The sequence below is a fragment of the Polypterus senegalus genome, chromosome 4 (assembly GCF_016835505.1).
Source record: "Polypterus senegalus isolate Bchr_013 chromosome 4, ASM1683550v1, whole genome shotgun sequence".
Classification (NCBI taxonomy): Eukaryota; Metazoa; Chordata; class Cladistia; order Polypteriformes; family Polypteridae; genus Polypterus; species Polypterus senegalus.
The window spans coordinates 80,522,768-80,544,666 of record NC_053157.1 but is presented as its reverse complement, the minus strand read 5'-3'; the positions used below and the strand labels follow the sequence as shown (position 1 = coordinate 80,544,666).

Genomic DNA, 21,899 nt, shown 5'->3' with positions numbered 1-21,899 from the left:
GGACACAGGCCTGGGAGCCGTGCTGAGCCAAAGTGTCGATGGTGTCGAACACCCCGTCATGTTCCTGAGCCGGAAACTGTTGGACCGGGAGACCAGGTATGCGCGGTGGAGAGGGAGGCTCTGGCGATTAAATGGGCGATCACTCAGCTGAGGTACTACCTGTTGGGCCGTGAGTTCACCCTTGTCACGGACCATGCACCTCTACAGTGGATGGCCCTGCACAAGGAGTCGAATCCGCGGGTCACCCGGTGGTTTCTTGACCTGCAGCCGTACAAGTTCTCGCTCGTTCATCGTCGGGTGCTCTCCATGCCAACGCTGATGCTCTCTCGGGTTCACGACCTCTCGGTTAGGGTCGCCCGACCCGACGGGTCTGGGCTGAGGGGGGGGCCTTGTCACACACGCGCGCATGGGAGGCAGCTAAAGGGCTCGAGTGAAGGCAGTTCTGAGCCATGCCGGGATGTGGCAGAGTGCACTAACTCTCTTTCTCACTTCCCTGTAGACCTAAACCCGGGAGGTTCCACCTGTCTCTCTGGACGTCACTTCTGGGACCGAGCCAATGTAAACAGACCTTGCCAGCTCCCGCCCCACTGATGTCACATCCGGGACTAAACCAATGAAAGATGAACACGTGCCCATCCTTATGACCTCACTTCCTGCCTCCCCTTTAAAAGCCTTCCCTTTTCCCTTCTCTGTCAGTCTTGTTTTGGACTCTGTTGTAAGCACTTCAGTGCTGGTATTTGAAAAGAAAACGACTTTGCAGCCAGGATACCTAATTACATGGGTGGCTGCCCCAAACCTTTTTCTGTCTTTGTCTCGTTTTGTGACAATATATATATATCATCCTCTTTAATAAAAGCCCTGTGTGCGTCCAGGTGTCCGTGTGTGTGTGTCTTCTGGTGAAGTGCGCATAAGCAGGGCCGGCACATCGCACCGTGCCCCGCCCATGCGCACCGCATCTTGGTCGCACACACACTCGAAGCTGGGAACACAGTGAATGGCGTATCCACGGCAGCGCATAATAAGCAAATAATGCTGGGGAGACGCCACACATACAATAATCAGCTACACGCCAGCACAGATTAAAATACTTGGTGGGGAACTGCACAGTACTTGCTGGGGAGAAGACACAGTCATGATTATCAACTGCACTCCACACATTACATCAGTTACTGGGGACAGTCTGCTGATTGCCCACTGTTGTGACAGAAAATTGAAGTCATATTACGGACATCAAAGCCAGTATTACTGTCAGAGAAAATTACAGGCATTTTACGGAAATACAAACCAGTATTACTGCGGGAGAAATTTAAAGGCACACAATACACTGACGCATATTACAGCCACATACAAGCCAGTATTACTGTAAGAGAAAATATTAAGGACATATCTACTAACAACATGCCACCCAAAAAAAAAGGACACGTCAAGTAGGACAAAAGACACAGACAATCAAATCCTATATAAGTAACATCTGGAAGAATGTTCAACAAGTAAACATCAACAACAGAAAGGCTGAAAGACAAAAAAAATACGAACAAATAGATCGATTGAAGAAAAAGAAAATGAGCATCAGAAAAACGCTAAAAGAGAAAGACTCAGAAGAGCAAACCTTACAAAAAGTTGGCATTTACTGGCCAGAACCAGTATTCAGCCATGGTCAGTTATATGTTGCATTATCAAGAGTCAGAAGTTATCCAGATGTTGTTGTCAAGGTTGTAGATGGTCCTGAAAAAGGCAAACTCTTGCCAAACTCAGACAGAATATTTCCAAGAAATGTTGTCTATAATGAAATTTTATAGAAAAATTTAATGAGGTAAGAACATTTTTCCTAAATATCTTCTTCAGATATTGTGTATTACAGAAATTTTACAAAGGTTTACACTAAGGCAATATTAATTATACTTACTGTATTGTCATACGTTTCTATTTTATTTTTATTATTTTACTTTGGGCTTCTTGCAAAAATATTTTTGACAAAAAAAATTAAGACAAGAAACATAATGAGATCAAGGTCCCTTGCCATTTAATATAGACTGTTCCTACTAATGTTTATGCACTACTGTTCTAGCGTCCGTTATTGTAACGGGCTTAATGTCTAGTATGTGGCAGAAAAGTAATGAGACTGGCAACACTGCAAGCGATCTGGCAACGCTGCGCTGTTGTCCTTGATAGAGCACATGTATCAGTACCCTCCCATAGCTCAGTGCGACTTTCAACTCCTTCTGTTAACTACGTGATTTTTGTGACTGCTATTAGCGAAGTTGTGTTTTTGGTTGTGCGTCACGCAAAATGGAACAGCGGAATTTGGAGCAACGTTGTGCCATTAAATTTTGTGTTAAGCTTGGAGAATCGGCAAGTGTGACGTTTGAAAAGTTAAAACAGGCCTATGGGGAACATTCTTTATCCCGAGCTCAAGTTTTTCGCTGGCACAAATCATTTTTGGAAGGCAGAAAACACGTTGAAGATGAACACCATTCAGGGAGGCCTTCAACTTCGAAAACCAATTAAAACATCGAATGTGTGGACACTCTTGTGAGATCAGACCGTCGTTTTAACATTAAGAATGTTGAGTGAACAATTAAATTTGAACAGATTTACCGTTCATCAAATTTTGACTGAACATTTGCACATGCGAAAGGTCTGTGCCAAAATGGTGCCGAAAAACCTCACAATTGAGCAGAAGGACAATCGAAAAAACAAGTGTCTTGATCTTCTTGACAGAATCGCTAATGAGCAAGATTTCTTTAGTCGTGTGATCACAGGTGATGAATCATGGATTTTTGAATACGATCCTGAGACCAAGAGGCAAAGTCAGGAGTGGCACACTGCAAACACTTCTCGACCAAAGAAAGCTCGAATGAGCAAATCGAAGATCAAATCAATGCTGATTTGTTTTTTTGACAAAAGGGGAATCGTCCACAAAGAATTTGTTCCTCCAGGACAAACTGTCAACCAAGTTTTTATAAAGGCGTCCTTGAAAGGCTCAGAAAAGGGTCATTAGCGTGAGACCAGACATTGCAGACAAATGGATGCTCCATCATGACAACGCCCCATGTCACACTGCCCTCTCCATAACAGAATTTTTGACCTCAAAAGGCATTCCTGTGGTTCCCCAGCCCCCTTATTCACCTGACCTCAGTCCGTGTGACTCTTTCCTTTTTCCTAAACTGAAAAATGTCCTCAAAGGACGTAATTTCGGGACTTTAGAAAACATCAAAAGAGTGTAACGGACATGCTGAAGACCATACCGGTTGAAGACTTCCAGCGCTGCTGCCAATAGTGGGAACAACGTCTCCATCAGTGTGCAGCTGCCCAAGGGAACTACTTTGAAGGGGATAACATTGATGCTATGTTAAAAAATCAGTCTCATTACTTTTCTGCTACAGTATTGTATAATTATAAGTATATACTGTATATATTTTGCTGGTATGTGTACAACTGGCGAGCATTGTAATTTATACAATATCAACATTACCATCGTTTTCACTTCACATATCATAATGAGGGTCACAGAAGCAAGACACTGAGCTAGGCTGACCATGATACCCTATCCTTAATAACTTCTTCCAACAATTTATGGGGTTCTCATGGGCCAGCTGAGAGATTAAATCTCTCAACGCTATGCCTTGTGTCCTAACTAATGTTCAAACCATCAACACTACCTCATCTCCATTCAGGGTTTTTTTTCCAAGGCCCTCTCCTATTGCTGAGCTCCTCACCCTATCACAGAAAGTAACCCCAACAACTCTGATAATTAACCTTATTTTAGCTGCTTGTCATTTTAATCTCATTCATTTAGTAACTAACCAGTTCTTGACCATAGGTAAGAATGGAGATGGCAACTGACTGGCAAATGCAAAGCTTCTTCTGAAGACAAGACCTCAATGTACTTGAAATCCTCCATGTAGGGCAGCCCTTACCTGAATAAAAAACCAAACAAGTTTCCAGGGGAGGACTACAACATTTGATTTGAATGTGCTGATTTTAATTATAACTATACCATACTCAGCAGCAAATTTTTTCAGTGCACACCAGTGCAAACAAGTTTGAATCTTCAGATTCAGTAAAAAGTGGCATGGTGAACAATAGTTAGAATAGCTGTCTTATAGCCCTAGGAAAATTGGTTCAGCTCCCGGCTCCACCACTCTCTGACTAGATTCTGCAATTTCAAACAATATTTAGATGGATTTGATCCCACACTCTAAATTGGTTTGATGCATAAACTCACTAATCGCCCCCTGTTCGTTTTGCTTACCAACCCCACTGCCTGCGCTATGCGCCAACAGCTTTGCATCTCTGCCGGTTGCAAACAACAAATCTTTTAATTCTCGTGGATAGGCCTCTTCATTGGAAAGAAACTCTTCTTTTCCCTGATGGCAACACGAATTAGATGATCTACAAGTCTCCGACTTAAAGCTTAAAGCCAAACAATATCTACATACTTCTGCCATATCACCTATGTCCATATATACAGTATCTTTTCGCTTTAACCTTTTTGTCAATATCGTTTGAATTTTGATTATTTGAATATGGTTTCTTTCTCTCTACACAAACTGTGTCTGACAATAGTATTCACACAAATGAGAAATGACTGAATCATGTGCGTGATAGTAAATGTTTTAGATGTGGGCAGGACTTTTCCAAATCTCTTTGCATAAACTCTTGTCTTGCAGGGCTTGAAATTTTGTCTTGTGGGATTTCATTTTCACCAAACAACCAATCTTTTAATTCTCGTGGATATGCCTCTGTATTGGGAAGAAACACTACTTTCCCTGACGGCGACACAAATTAGACAATCTACAAGTCTCCGACTTAAAGTTTAAATCCAAACAATATATTTGATCTTTTTTCACTGTTCCATTATTTCACCGTGTAATAATTTCGGTTTGTTTGCGCTAATGCAATCTTTACTATCATTTTTTTGAGACTTTCAAATTTTCGTACTTCCATTACCTCTAGCCTGCTCTGCATGTGTATCGCACCGATGTTTTTGAATTCTTTACGACGTTTTACTTTGTCATCTAATCTTTGTCTTTTATTTCTGGCCTCAGTTAAATCTCTTCGCACAAAGTCTTGTCTCGCGGGATGTGGAAGTGTCTCTCTTCAAAAGATCACGTCTCATCGCAGGATAAAAAGTCTTGTCTCCCAAGATTTTTTATTATAATAGAGTGACATTACATACCCATAAGCATTTTAAACAGAATACTAAAAAACTAAATATTCAATACAATATGCTTAAAATTAAGAAAATGTATTCTGTTATTAAGTCAGTAAAAGCTAACAAGGGTGTAGGTTTGGTACACATTCATCATAGGAGCCAAAACCAAAACACTTCTGAATTCCTAACCAAAAGACAAAAAAAGTTGTAACCAGCCTGATCTTTTACTTTCTTAGCATTTCTCTTACGTTGCTTTAGCTCACTGCTATTATATTTTAATATTTTAACTGACACAACGTACCTGCACAAATTTCTATACATCAGCATCTTTAATAGTGGTGGATGTATATTCAATGGCCTGTATAGCCAGCAACAGGTGTTGTTCATGTCACAAAATGATGCCATCTGCAGAAAAAAATCCCTAAACAACATGGTGTTGCAATGATGCAATAAACATTTATAACAACTCAAATGACAACAGTAAAATGTCAAAAATGAACTAAAACAAATGTTCCAAAATCAGATTCTGATAATTAACAATCATGTAAAGTAATGCTAATCATGAAATAAAGCAAATCATAGTGTCAACTAATGAGACCCTGAAAATAATATACAGGCAAAATGGCAGAACAATCAACAACATATGATGAGGCTCATGGGATGGAAGGTTGGTTGTATTAGGTTAGTATGCCCACTGTGAGGTATGTTGGGTCACTCATCAACGGTTTTACAGACTTTTTTTCCTATCAAACTCAAGGTGTGAGTTAAGCAAAGTTTTTGCAAAGATCTAAAAAATTCAGAATGACTTCTTTATATTAAGTAAGGCTGCATGAAAACACAGACCCATCAATTGTTACTCACCTGAGTCTGAGGCTGATACTACATTATACAGTAACTTGTTTGCTTTACAAGGACATTGTGATGGTCTATGTAGTTAATGAAACTGTAGGAAATCAAGATTTAATTATTTATAAAATAACTGGAGTTGGTGGGTGTACTTCTTGCATAAATTGGTATCTTTGCAGAGTTCTTTAGAAATAAAAGTATTGTCAACTGCTTTATAAATTATATCTGTGGACTTCTTCTTTTTTGAAGAACCAATAAAACTATGAATTGAATTATGCTTTTATAAGGAAAAACTCAATGGCTTAACAGGATTTTGTACAGGATAATATGCAGAGATCAGGTGCTTAAGAACATTTTAGTGATATTACCACTTTTATGGTAAATTATAGTGATTCAATTTCCAATGGGTATCCTGTGCAAAGTATTAAATAAAATGCTATGTCACATTGGCATTTAATTGCTTTGTCTACACTGGCATCCATTAAAATACAGAATCCTCTTCAAGTGTTTTTACCTTTTGTAGACAGCCTTGCACACAGTCAAGGCATCCAGTGCCAGAGGCAGCAAAATATCCCCAAAACATCTTAGAACCTCCACCATGTTTGACTGTAGGTACTGTGTTCTTTTCTTCGTAGGCCTCATTCCATTTTCTATAAACAGTAGAATGGTGAGCTTTACCAAAAAGCTCTACCTTGGTCTCATCTGTCCACAAGATGTTCGCCCAGAAGGATTTTGGCTTCCTCAAGTACATTTTGGCAAACTCTACTCTGGCTTTTTTATGTTTCTGTGTCAGCAGTGGGGTCCTTCTGGCTCTCCTGCCATAGCGTTTCATTTCGTTCAGATGTCGACGGATAGTTCGCGCTGACACTGTTGCAACCTGAGTCTGCAGAACAGTTTGAATATGTTTTGAAGTTGATTGGGGCTGTTTATCCACCATTCGGACTATCCTTCGTTGCAGTCTTTTATCAATTTTTCTCTTACGTCCACGTCCAGGGAGATTAGCTACAGTGCCATGTTTTGTGAACTTCTTGATTATGTTGCGCACAGTGGACAAAGGAACATGAAAATCTCTGGAGATGGACTTGTAGCCTTGAGATTGTTGACATCTTTCTACAATTTTTGTTCTCAAGTCCTCAGAAAATTTTCTGCACTTCTTTATGTTCTCCATGCTTATTGTGGCACACTCAGACACACAATAGAAAGGTTGAGTCAACTTTTCTCCATTTTAACTGGCTTCAGGTGTGATTACTATATTGCCAGCACCTGTTTCTTGCCAAACGTGAGTTCAAACGAGCATCATATGCTTCAAATAAAACAATTTTGAAAAGGTGCCAATAATTTTGTCCGGCCCATTTTTGGAGTTCTGTGTGACATGATGTCAGATTTGGATTTTTTTTCTGTTTTTTGGTGTTGTTCCAATGCACATGAAGGAAATAAACATGTATACCAAAACATTTGTAATTGCAACAATTTTCTGGGAGAAATGGTGCATTTTCTGGGAAAATTCCAGGGGTGCCAATAATTTCGGCTATGACTGTATGTACAGTATTTATTAAGCATAATCTAAGCGGCTGAACTAACAGCAAAAACTTTGCTTTTCGTGTACACATGGTGTCATGCACTGCATTTCTTTTTAAGGTTTTTATAGAATGATTCCCATAAAATTTTAATTTAAGTTCCATGATAACAGCTTCAGTAGCCCAAAAAAACTAGATTGGTAGCATAGCGAACATGGTACATTAGTATGGCATGCCCACTGGTGATGACCTAAAGCAAGCAAACTGAAATACTCAGTATGCTCTAGGCATCAATTAAGCAAACATTTTGAAAAAAATAACATGAAATCCCAAGAAGATGATGAACTTTTCAATCATGGATTAAATATGAAGATGCCAGCAATGTCAATTAATCAAAAGATACAGTCCAGGAATCACACAAAGGCCTTCACATGGTTTTACTTAACTACCCAGCTTAAATTGCATAGCTCAGTAGGTATGAATGATATCAAAAAGATTTATAGAGAAAACACAAATATTATCAAAACAGTTCAAACACTTACAGTGCTTGGCCATACATCAAGAATGTACAGTATATTTTCCTTTATTATCTATTCAACAAAGAACCATATGCATACAATTCTTTTACTCACATTCATCCATCCATCGATTTCATAAATATTCTTTTACTAAAACATGGTATCTGCATAACAGGGCCTGACCCGAAAGAAAAATATACCTGACAAGAACTTCTTCAATATCAAAAATCACACTCCTAACAAGTTTCTAATTCTTAGTATTAGCAGCTATTAATGCAGACATACAGTATCCAAATCTATTTCTAGTAATGTTGCAGGAAAACATCGAAAAATGACAGACATCTGAAATTAATGCAAGAAATAGTAAACATAGCACAAAATTCTTTATGCTCACTCGATAAAAAGTCACAATCATAACATCCATTTAAGACCAGTCATCCAAATCAAAATAATATTCTGCCAATGAATAAAAACCAACTTAGATGAGTTATAAGAACAATTTTGTTATTAGCTATCCACTCCTGATGCAATCATTTATAAACTGGAATAATTTTAGAAAAACAAAACTGTAGCCACAAAAGCAGGAAATATGTAGTAGGCTGTTTACACAAACTGTACGATGTCAGAAAAACATAAAACATATCTCTCCATAGAAAATTACACAAAAATATCTGGATCAAAATATACCAGTGGATACATGTGAAATTAAGCCATGACCACAAAATTATTTGGCAAGGGAATGAGAGACTGTAAGTCAGGCACTTAAGATAATAACATAATGGAATTTTTATTCTAAACATTTTACATAAAATGGTAATAGTTGTGGAAATGAGAGTTGTGGTCAAGGTGGTAAGAGTTACAAAAAAATAAAACATGGTAGGAACAACACAGCAGAGCTCATTTACAAAAAATACCAAGGATTAAGCATAAATCCAGTTGTGCATAAAGGTGAAAGACAAATTCAAACTCATATTTATGAAAAGACTGACTGGCACTGAATATGAATATAAGACCAATACACATAAATACTGTAAATACAGATCACATTTAAATTGGTGTAGTGCTTCATGTTGATCGTAGTTTGAATGCTGCATGTGGAATTTTTCATTGTTTTCACTAATTATTATTTCTATATGGATTTTCAAAAATAAGCTGTATCTCAGTTATCTTCCCACATTCCAAAATAGGTTTCATTAATTGGCAACTCTAATTTGGTCCAAATGCAAGTGAAGGTGTTTGCATAAGTGGGCCCTCAGATGGAATGGCTCCTTACCAAGTGCTCTTCCTTGTCTTGCACTCAGTGCTGCTGGGATTGAATTAAGTGTGTTTATGAATGTTATGTTAGTATATTTAAATTACAGGAAATTACAGGAAAGACCGCTGAGAAGAAAGAAAATATGTGAGACTTTAAAAATATAAGACATAGTGGGAACAGGTGAAACGAGCTCATTCACAAAAACAAACAAGTAATCTGATTGTACAAAAAGTTTAAAACTATTTAAATCTCAAATGTATAAAAAGGGTGAATTTAAATGTAAGAGCAATAGAAAGAAAGAAAGAAAGAAAGTAGTAATTCAAATTGGGTAGTAAGGTAGGACAGTGGTTAGCCTGCAGTTTCAAGGATTCAGTTCTTAGGTTTGAATGTCATAACTGATTGTTGTCTATGTGTCAATGTTATGTTATGTTGAATTCAGTATATCATGTTAGGGATATTAAAGTGCCTACTACTAAGAAGAAAGGAAACGTCAAATTGTAGTAAGTCCTACAAAAAACAATAAGACAGAGTGGGAATAACACAGTGCCCCACATTTAGAAAAAAACATCCTTAGCATCAGCTTCATAAATAAAAGTTAGCATTGTGAAGGTTTGGCAGGATGCTTTATTTGGTAGTGTTAATGCACTGTTAGAACATCTATTCAGAAAGCCTTTGTTCAAATATCTTACTCAGATAGGATGTTCACAGGAGGCCATAGCTCATTACAGTGTAAACTCAAACATCCACACGCAATCACACTAAGCTGACTAATACGATGATAATCAAACTAGGAGGCATATACCTGGCCTATGGAAAGAAAACGATTCCATATAAAAATGCACACAGAAATCTAGAGATTGTGCAAATCCCACAATAAAAATTACTGGGCTAGGATTCAAAACCAGACCCCTGGACAAGTAAAGCATTAACAAATGTACCAGCATGCAGCCCAAGTGTGGTAAAAGGAAGAATTACAGTTGCTTTTGCAGAAAGAAATCACTGCAGCTATTAACATACATTTCGCTCTTTAGAATTTCCTTAATAAATTAATTTCAAGAAGTTATAATAAATTCATTTCAGAATGTTCATGGTGGGCGGCATGGTGGCGAAGTGGATAGCGCTGCTGCCTTGCAGTTAGGAGACCCGGGTTCACTTTCATGTTCTCCCAGTGGTTGCGTGGGTTTCCTCCGGGTACTCTGGTTTCCTCCCACAGTCCAAAGATGTGTGGGTGGGTGTGTGTGTATGTGTGTGCGCGCCCTGCAGTGGGTTGGCACCCTGCCCGGGGTTTGTTTCCTGCCTTGCGCCCTGTGTTGGCTGGGATTGGCTCCAGCAGACCCCCGTGACCCTGTAGTTAGGATATAACGGGTTGGATAATGGATGGGTTGTTGGTAAGCTTTCTTTTGTGAAATAATAGTAAATTTAAAATGAAATACAACAGCGTCTCTTAATTCTCATAAAATTACTCTCTGTAATCTTAATGCTTTCCTAAAGCAAAAACATTTTATACAAGCATTATTCAGTCATTGTCAGTACGACGTGGAACCATCATTTTTTTCATATATACTAGCCCAACCTGCTGTAAAGAAACTGGAACCATATCCAAAGCCACAATGCACACCTATGTTTTAAATTTTATGTATATACAGTAATCAGAATCAAATGAACCTATGAAATTTTAGTTTTATAATAATAAATAAGTAAAAACCCATCACCTACAATTCAAACAGGAATTGTTTTCCCATGATTTAGCTGAATATATACACATTATTAAAGGCAAATAAACTTGCAATACATTAAAGCATATTAAATAGTTGAGTATTTCTCTTGGTCTCACAAAGTTTAAGATACCAACTAAACTCAATAGACTTGCATTTTTTAAGTAAATCCCAAAGCAATATTAAAAAAAACTCACATTTTTACCTTAGATCACAAGGACAGAGCTTGGGTGTACAAAACACAGAATACATATTTTATCCTCAAACATGAATTACTTGCATTCTCGTCTGGATCAGTGAGAAAAAAGTGACATAAAGTGAGATGCAGATTCACAATGACATGAGCTGTATTTGTACCAATTGATTGTGTGTATTTTTGACAACATGTGAATAAATCCTTGTTCAATATGAGCAAAACTGTGAAGTAAAATTGGATAGAAATGTAATTTTCCCCATGGAAAATTAGGCTTTTACAGAAGCTCTTTAAGTACATACAGTAAATAGATACATTTATACTGTATACATGCACACAATCACTGCACTTCTTAAAGTGAGAAACAATGTTACAGAAAAACATGTTAACATAATTCTATTCATTACGCGTATGTGCAATAGAGATAGGGAGTGCTACAAGGTGAAAAACTGTAGAATATTTCTGCTTTGCTTACAGCAGATAGAGAACAAATGGAATAATAAAATGTAATTAAAAGTTGCCTGTGGGAAAATGGAAAAAATTAATTAATGTAATACAGGCTACTGAAATAAGTTGACTTGGAGGGGAATAAGGCAGTATGTGATAATAAGCAGATGGAATAATCAGCACATAGTATCAACCAGACAATTAGTGGTAGGACAGAGAAATTATGATAACACAAAAGAAAGTCAAAAAATTACACACACAGATATGGAAACATGAAAATACTGTAAGATATGCATATTTTTGAATAGAAAAAAAATCCACCCATCCATCCATCCATTAAAAGCCCAAATACTGTAATCCAATTCAGGGTGAGAGGACTTGGTGACTTTTTTAGAACAAAGATAATAAATTAAGAGAATTAAGAGAACATTTGCAATTTATGATTGCGCGTTACAAAATAAAAAATCCAATTCTTGTAGTAACATGCTGTATTACTCCAAACACACACATTTTGGTTTCTCAGACGGAATACTGAGTTCTTCTGAGAACATCTGAAACATGTTAGGTGTGTCATAATTCATCTATTTATCAATTGGTAAAAAGCTAAATTTTACTAAGAGAGGATAGTATCTACCATAATATACTGAAACTAAGTGATTTAAGAAACCATTTTTTATTATAAAACATACCATACTATTCCATAAGTGTTAATTTGGATGTTTCATTTAATTAATTTAGAAAATCTGAATAACTTGCACGAGACATCCTTATAAAAAGTACAAAGACACCTTTAAGAGGCGCTTGACCCAAGTACTGCAATTATTTCCTATTCATTTAGTGAAAAATATATTTGTGGGCATTAGTAATCTCTTTACAACCTCTAAAAATTGATCACTTTAAAAAATGGATTTACTTTAAAATAATTATATGAAAATATAAATGGTTAATTTCACTAGTAACAATTTTCAGAATCAATATAACTTACCTGAATTAGTTAGTTCCGAAAAAAATTTTTTCAGTGCACTTCTGAAACAGAAACATGTTATAGGCTACTCACACACAGACAAATCCCAGAGGGTACAGAGAGTAGAAGCTGAGATTGACGAAGGAAGAGGGGTTCGTGTTTGCAACTAAAAAAAGGTTCATCTTCAGATGCTGCATCTTTCTGCTGACGCACAGCACCACAGTGTCTATTTTTAAGCCTCCCTCATTCTTGCTTACAGTTTCTCTCTCTTTTCACTCCCTCTTTCTGTTGTCCAGTCATATTATGAACTTGGCCTCCAATACACACAGGATATTGACCAATACCAGCCATTGAACACAACTGCAAAACTGACAATTACTGTCAATAATGTAGATTGGCTTAGGCTCAGACAGTTGGAGGCAATGGTGTGCCAAAAAATGTTGGTTCTCAGTCAACACAGAGGCCCTCAGATGAGGGGAAGCATGCTCAGTTAGACTAACCTTGTATGTTCACAGATATCTGACAAACACATAGAGCCACACACGCATAGAAAGACATTCACTCCTGCAACAGCTGCCAATGTGTTCAGTGACCACTGATAAATGGTTAGGTAACTGCTATTGGCAAATATTGCAGCAGACACGACTGTTTGCCTAGTGCAGCTTTTAAGAGCAGCTAAATGTACGCAAGCTTAGAGGTCAAAGAGACACGAATGGGCTAAAAGCCGAACAACTTAACAGAGATGCTCATTGTGTACTTCCCCATTAGACAGGATAGGTAGTTAACAGTATAGAAATAGCTTGCTTACCTGTCACTTCTTGAAATGCTGACTTGAGAAATATCTGCTTAAATGGACACCTTGGTTGTGAGCAAAGCAGTTGATGGACTGCTCCATTTATACATTACCTGACATAGCACTTCATTTACCAGTGCTTTCTGTATTAGAAACTTTTCATATAAAAGAAGATCAGATGACAAAAATGATGTGTTTATGACACTGCTATATCTTAAAGTGACTTTGTTTTCTCTAATGAAAATGGCATTGCAATTGACTTCAAAGAAGTTGGTAGCAATAATTTAATTCTGAAAGTATATCTTGTGATTAAATCAAGGACCCTTGTTTGACTTGCCAAGTGCTGAAATGTGTTTTTACAGCTTGCTGTATCCAGCAAAAATATTGGCAGGTCCAGGACAGACTTTAGTCAACTGGAATGTAGATTGTGGGGGTGGCCTGAGCAGTATTCTCCTCTGTGCTCATACAAATCCCCTTGATTTTATAAAATAAAAAGGAAAAAATTAAATGTCTTACTGATCATCTTCCTTAGAATATGTAAGGTGTAAGTAACAAGCCATGCTTTCTAAGTAGCCCATAATAGTGATTATACAAAAATGGTTGAACAGAACCAACAACATGATGTAAGATATTAATGTAATCCTTTAGTAATATTACAAGCCTCAGAGAAGAAGATTCCCCTTAATACTACAGATCATGTATCCGTTTGTTGCCAATCAGTCATTCACTTGTTCATTTATATGGCACCGTTCTCTGTATATACCATGACAGGGTGCTTTACAGACAATATATAATGGAAATACAGTATCAGATTGAAAAACTCACTGGTGAAGCTAGAGAAATCATTTTCAAACATCTAACACAGAGAAAATATTTTACATAATGTCAGAAAAGCAGTTCTATGTAGAAGAGGTGTGGTGTACAGGTGTTTAGGACAGTGTATGTTGGCTCTATCCTGGGACTTAGTTTGGAATCTTTGTAGACAGTAGTTATGAGAGGGATATCTAATAAAGCACTAGCCTCCATGGGCATTTCATAAAGTCTGATCAGATACACCACTATGAAGAGTGCTATATGAGATAATTTCTGGGCAGAAGCCATTACATTCTATGATGAGTCTCCTTACTGCCATAGCAGTGTTAATCTTTTACTCTATGATGGGTACTGAGCCATTGCTTACACTTTATATTGTCCTACACTTTTTTTAACTAATGTGCATGTTATGAAAGCATATTATAAGTCTACTATAGTATAATAATTGGTGAATTCCTTTTATTGATGGGGAATCATCTACAGTATTGGCAAAGACAGACAGACAGAAAGATAGATAGATAGATAGATAGATAGATAGATAGATAGATAGATAGATAGATAGATAGATAGATAGATAGATAGATAGATAGATAGATAGATAGATAGATAAAGGAGTTTCTGATTGAAATAATTAATACTTTGTTCACCACTCTTTTACTCCATTGAATGAAGTATGCTTAATTACTGCTCCCTGGATAGGCACAGGCTCGACAACAATCATATCAAAAATATAAAAAATTGAAAAGACAAGGACAGACAAGAAACACATTAAAGTTAAAGAAATGATGATTTGTTTGAAAGCAGCCTAGTTCTAAAACTAATTTAATAAATTAACAGAAAATAAAAGTGGTATGTAAAACTATACATGTATTCAAAACAAAATAAGAATTCACTTACATTATATTGTAAAATCAGGTGAAAATAACAGAACACAAATTATAATAAGGTATAATAACTTGACTGTAATAACTGGACTGCAGCAAATTAAATAAGCAAGTCATTTCATTGGTCTTTTATACGGCCATGTTTTGTTGTAACCATTACAGCAAAGAGTTATACAAAAAATGAAGTATTAATCATACATCTCTAACATTGGATATGTGCAGTACCGTATGTGCTACTGTGTATAGATGTACATCTCAAAAAATTAATGACAAGGGGTGTATCAATAATTTACAGTACCAAGTTTATGACAAAATAAAGTGAAAATACCCCAGTAGAGGGCACTATTTATCTAACTTCTGCAATTTGTTGACAACAAAAACCCAACATTGCTTGTGGTTTGCTTTGAGTTACTTTAAGATCTGTAATATACTGTAATATCATTTCACTCAGGAAAATTCAACACTACAATAACTACCTTTATTTTTTACTTTCACCATGGCATTCACTTTCACCAATTTTTTTTGTTATAAAGGTTGTACACATAGTAAAATACAGTATGTGGGCTGCACAACATTCTCCAACCCCCTTAATACAATTCAGAGTCGCAGGACAACAGACTGTTTCCTGATAGCGGTTAGTGTTAGGTAGAAAACAGGGCCCACTCAAGCACAATCACACTTGGCCAATCTGGAACAATTACTTAACTTAACCATCACATTTTGGGGATGTAGGATGAAAACCTGAGTATGCTGAGTAAAGCCCACAGAAACACAGGAACACAAGGTCAGGGTGCACGATTTGAACCCAGGATTCATGAAATAGTAGGATTAATTACTGTACTACTGTGATGGCATAGCAGTTTTTATTATGTACAGTATTTTTTGAGCTATGGCATAAAAAGATGCAATGTGGAGGTGTCTACCAAAAGCAAACTAAGATGTATTTGCAGGAGTGGTATTTCAAATAATGGTAGCTGTGCATGGATATAAATGAAAACAGCCAAGCAGAGATATTTAATCCAACATTTACAATTTGAAACTATATCAACTAATCATTACAGCATTTACCAATTGTTTAATTATAAATTGAAAATGTATTTGACTTGCTTGCTGAGTACAGTATTTTTTCTATCATACCAACAAATTATATCTATTTCTTTATATTCCAAGGCAATACAAAAATGTGTATCATCTGAGTGACTAAATATAAATAAATCATGTAGTAATTCTGGTATGAACAGATTAAAGTGAAACTCTTATTTTCATGTTCACTTAACAAGCATAATGTCTATGTGTCTGTCTTCCTCAAAGAAAATGAATTATACCTAAAAAGTGAAAAATGATGTGTTTTTCTCCAGATACTTTGGTTATCCTGGCACATCTCAAAGACACTATATTAACACTAAAGTGGCCTGTTGTAAGTGTGAGTTTGCACTGCAATAGACTAAGAAGCTGTCCATGGTTGGTTCCTATCTTGTATTTGATGGGAATGGTTTAGGCACTGACTACCTGTGTCTGTAGAACTGGAATATGTTGATTCAATAAATGTGAGCTAAGAATTTATTCCTTTAACTATGAAAGAACAACCACATACTGTACTTATGTTAATATTCAATGTTTCTTAAAACTTGTAGTCTTATCTGTTACCATTATGTGTGTCTTATACCCCTATAATTATCGGTCCCAGTGTCACCTTTTCATTTTAGTTTTGTTTAAATTTATTTTCATTGCCCCTTACAATTCAATGAAAACTATTTGGCATTACTCCCAGTATGCTAGTATTGCAAGTATTATAGCTTTAGAAATTGCATTCTCCATGGATCTATTTGCATGGAAAGCAAACTGATGCAAATCCAGTTTATCTGCTATGCTAGAAATGGCATGTATCTTGGAGGAACTATCTGTATTATAAGCAGTGCAAATGACTTAAGCTTATAATGGCCAGGTTTCCTTTTTTTGGATACTGCTTTTTGTGTTTTACATAGTTAAATGAATATTGTAACTATTTTGTTTACATAAAACATCTTTGTACTGTTATTATGCCGTGAAGTCACATCTGAAGTATGTGTTAGAAACTCTAAAGGCTGTCTAGGAGCACTCTTTTAAACTCATGCATAAAAATGAATTAACTATGGGAAAAGAAAATATACAAGTTCTTGATTACTTACAATGAAAGGGAGGACTTTCTTGTCAGCAGTGTAACTATTACTAACAATTATTTAATAAAACATGCTAGTTCTTTGTACACAAACTAATTTCTGTTAGCATCAAAAACATAGGATTACTATAAAGGTCTGTTAGATCCAAAAGAAGATCATTGGGTAAGCTGGGTAGTCACAAAAGTTTAAGGAATGTTCTACTATCAAAAAAAGTATCTGAAACTAATGTTCAGGTACCATAGGTACAAATAAAGGAGTCTTAATTACAATAGAGTAAAGAATGAACTTGGATGGGTCATTGGGATTGAGTTTTGTCAGTGGATGTTTTTATAATTTCAGGTTGTCTGCCATTTACTAGCTTTTACTATGATTTTCAATAAATAAATAAAACAGCTGCAGCAATAATTTAGCAGAACAAAAATATAAACCCACTACAGGACAAAATTAATAAAACAGCTGTAAGAGGAGATCCAGCATACCTGAATGAAATAAATGGATAAGGCAGCTTCTCACACTTTCATAGGCAGAGCCAGGAAAAGGACGGACTTGTTTCCATGTGAGTCACTTTGAGTGGGTGTAGAGCGGAAATCTACTAAATTTCTGAACAAAAGATCAAGATGTGACAGACTGGTAAACCATTTAAAATAAGGGAAAGCAGTGATTAGGGCTAGTAGAAAGAAGCAAGATACAGTAGTAATCCACATAACCGTCATCATCAAGTTCTTCCATGAGAACCCTGAATACCATTAGGACTGATTGAGGTCATTTATGTTAGGTAGAATGCCTAGCGGGGGCTGAGCGGTCTCGTGGCCTGGAACCCTTGCAGATTTTATTTTTTTCTTTAGCCATCTGGAGTTTTATTTGTTTTTCTGTCCTCCTGGCTATCAGATCTTACTTTTATTCTATGTTAATTAATGTTCCCTTATTTTAATCCTTATTTATTTTGTGTTTTTTCTCTTTCTTCATCATGTAAAGCACTTTGAGCTGCATTATTTGTATGAAAATGTGCTATATAAATAAATGTTGTTCTTGTTGTAGTTATTCCAACATAAAACTATTCAGTTACTCATTTTCTCATTTACTGTATATTATAAACAGTTTTCTTGGACTACTAAAGCAGCCAAATATTAATCTTGCTTCAGTTCTGGTAAAGGGTTGTGTGAAAGGCTGTCAGTCATTTGTTTTGAACATGTACATAACCATTTAGACAACTTCAGACAAACACTGACCAAGGTGGTATGTCTTTCAACTGTGGGAAAATACTAGGTAACTGACAAACAATCATGTGAATGTGAACGAACTGTAGACTACATTGTGATGTGATGATCATGTATGGTTTGGAAAGATGTTTGCCACAGAAGACTCAATAATAAATAAATAAATAATAAATAAAAAATAATAAATAAATAAAGGGGACTGTACTTTCTCCGGTCCTGTTCAGCCTATATACATCGGACTTCCAATACAACTCGGAGTTCTGCCACGTGCAAAAGTTTGCTGACGACACTGCTATCGTGGGCTGCATCAGGAGTGGGCAGGAAGAAAAGTAAAGGAACCTAATCAAGGACTTTGTTAAATGGTGCGAATCAAACCACCTACAACTGAACACCAGCAAAAACAAGGAGCTGGTGATGGATTTTAGGAGGCCCAGTCCCGTTACGGACCCCGTGCTCATCATAGGTGACTGTGTGCAGAGGGTGAAGACCTATAAATACCTGGGGGTGCAGCTAGATGATAAATTGGACTGGACTGCTAATACTGATGCTCTGTGCAAGAGAGGACAGAACCGACTATACTTCCTTAGAAGGCTGGTGTCCTTCAACATCTGCAATAAGATGCTGCAGATGTTCTATCAGATGGCTGTGGCGAGTGCCCTCTTCTATGCGGTGGTGTGCTGGGGAGGCAGCATAAAGAAGAGGGACGCCTCACGCCTGGACAAACTGGTGAAGAAGGCAGGCTCTATTGTAGGCATGGAACTGGACAGTTTGACATCCGTGGCAGAGCGATGGGCACTGAGCAGGCTCCTGACAATCATGGAGAATCCACTGCATCCACTGAACAGTATCATCTCCAGACAGAGGAGCAGCTTCAGCGACACACTGCTGTCACTGTCCTGCTCCACTGACAGACTGAGGAGATCATTCCTCCCCACACTATGCAACTCTTCAGTTCCACCCAGGGGAGTAAACGTTAACATTATACAAAGTTATTGTCTGTTATACCTGCATTTTTATCACTCTCTAATTTAATAATTTTTTTATCATCAGTATGCTGCTGCTGGAGTATGTGAATTTCCCCCTGGGATTAATAAAGTACCTATCTATCTATCTATCTATCTATCTATCTATCTATCTATCTATCTATCTATCTATCTATCTATCTATCTATCTATCTATCTATCTATCTATCTAATAGCTTTATTTGTCAATATCAGATATGGCACTCTTCCTAGAAATTTTGGCATAGCCCAAAGATCCTTTTCTGTTCAAATATTACAAATGAGGATTTTGTCATTCCTTACATTCCAACATCTATGCTGATGTTTCTTCCATTCTTTACATACTGTAATTCTCATGTAAAAGCCACACTATCAAATACATTTAACCCAGAGGTTTTACCTATTTCTTACTATTATCTTTGATCACATCAAGAGTATAGAAAAGATAGTGGACTTCAGCATGCCCAGAAACAAAACTTCTAGAGGCTGTTCATGTCAATGTCAATGTCAATTTATTTATATAGCACATTTAAAACAACATAGGAATGCTGTGGCAAAAGTGATTTACAATACTAGAATAAAAGAAAACATACAAATAACATAAATAGAGATAAAATATATGAACAGAAATAAAATAAATAATAAATAGAAGAAATAATCACAATGAGGAAACCATCAGTATTACTGAAGGTCATGGAATGCAAGTGAATAGAAATGAGTCTTTAATCTAAACGACTCCTTTATGTAATGAGGTAAAGAGTTCCACAAGCAAGGAGCAGCAGCTGCAAACGCTCTGTTCCCCTTAGTTTTACACTTAGTACGAGGGACAACAAGAGACAACTGACCAGAAGATCTAAGCACTCTAGATGGTTGGTGTAAAGCACACAATTTGGATAAATAGGCAGGAGCAAACCCATGTAAGGATTTAAAAACTAGCAACAAGATTTTAAAATCAATTCGAAAACTGATGGGCAGCCAGTGCAAAGAAGCTAATATTGGAGAAACAGAATCATACTTTCTTGCCCCAACCAGGAAGCAATCAGTTTCAGTTGGACCAACTGTAACCTACATACGTATTAGGGATTTGCTAATCCTAGAATACAGCGAGTTGCAGTAATCAAGGCGATGAAAGATAAAAGCATGTGTAACTTTCTCAAGATCCCTAGAAGATAAAAAAGGCTTGATCTTACCAATAGACGAAGCTGGAAAAAGCAACCCTTGACTACAGAAGCAATCTGTTTCTCAAAAGAGAGGTTACTGTTAAAGATAACACCAAGATTGTGGACTTGAGGTTTGCAAAAGACAGAGAAAGAGCTGAGAAATCCAATACCAATTTGAGCTTTAGCTGATGGACCCACTATAAGCACCTCCGTTTTATTTTGATTCAGATCAAGAAAATTATTAGCCATCCAGGATCTTAGTTCAGAAAGTCAGTTGTGCAGTTGATTTATTAGAGTTGCAGACAGGAATATAAACCTGAGTATCATCAGCATAGCAGTAAAAAGAAATGTTAAATTTCCTAAAAATAGCTCCAATAGGGTGAAGGTATATAGAGAATAAAATAGGACCCAAAATGGATTCCTGAGGAACACCATATTTAAGAGGAGCAGTAGACGAAAAAGAGGAATTTAAAGTCATTGAAAAGTGTCTACCAGTTAAATATGACCTGAACCAGCAGCCCCTTTAAGCCCAAAAAGATGTTTAAGCCGCAACAGCAATATCTCATGGTCAACAGTGTCAAAGGCAGCACACAGGTCAAGGAGGACAAGGACTGCAGCACCACCTGGGTCAGTAATAATAGAGATGTCATTGAATACTTTTAGGAAGGCCGTCTCAACACCATGATAACGCCTAAAGTCAGACTGGTAGATCTCAAATAAATTATTTGAGTTAAGGTGATCAACCAATTGATTATAAATAATTTTTTCTAAAATTTTAGCCAGAAATGGCAGTTGGGAAATCGGGTGAAAATTGGCTAAAACTCCAGGATCTATTTCTGCCTTTTTTAGACAGGGACGCATCGCAGCATGTTTAAAAAATGAGATCACAGATCCCTCACTAATAGAATCATTGATAATGGCTAGTAAAGATGGACCCAAAACATCAAAGGCTTCCACTAATAGGCGTGGTGGTACAATATCAAGAGGACAGAGAGCTCGTTTAAGGGTGTCAATAGTTCTTTTTAACTGTGAAAGATGAAACAAGAACAAAAGATTCCAAGACAATGCCCTGTTTAACAGTAAGAAGTTCATAGCCAGTTTGAACAATGCCACAGCGGACAGTACCAATTTTGCTGAAAAAGAATGAAAGAAACTGCTCACATGAATGAACAGTGCTATTTAATGCCATCACAGAATGAGGGTGAATGACCGCATTAATTGAATTAAATAAGACCCTAGGATTCTTAGAATGACGGGAC

At 36.8% G+C, this 21,899-nt stretch overlaps 1 protein-coding gene across 8 annotated transcripts in view; it reads right to left on the bottom strand.

Moving 5' to 3' along the window:
• Positions 1-21,899, bottom strand: part of slc7a2 (solute carrier family 7 member 2) — a 324,691-nt gene that overhangs the window by 103,897 nt on the left and 198,895 nt on the right. Inside the window, exon 1 of one of the 8 annotated variants that reach the window (XM_039750939.1) lies at positions 12,635-12,982. The exons of the other annotated variants lie outside the window; for them this stretch is intronic. The gene's annotated coding sequence lies outside the window, so the exon portion shown is untranslated. Of the gene's footprint in view, positions 1-12,634; positions 12,983-21,899 lie in introns of those variants that run through there. 8 annotated transcript variants of the gene reach the window in all.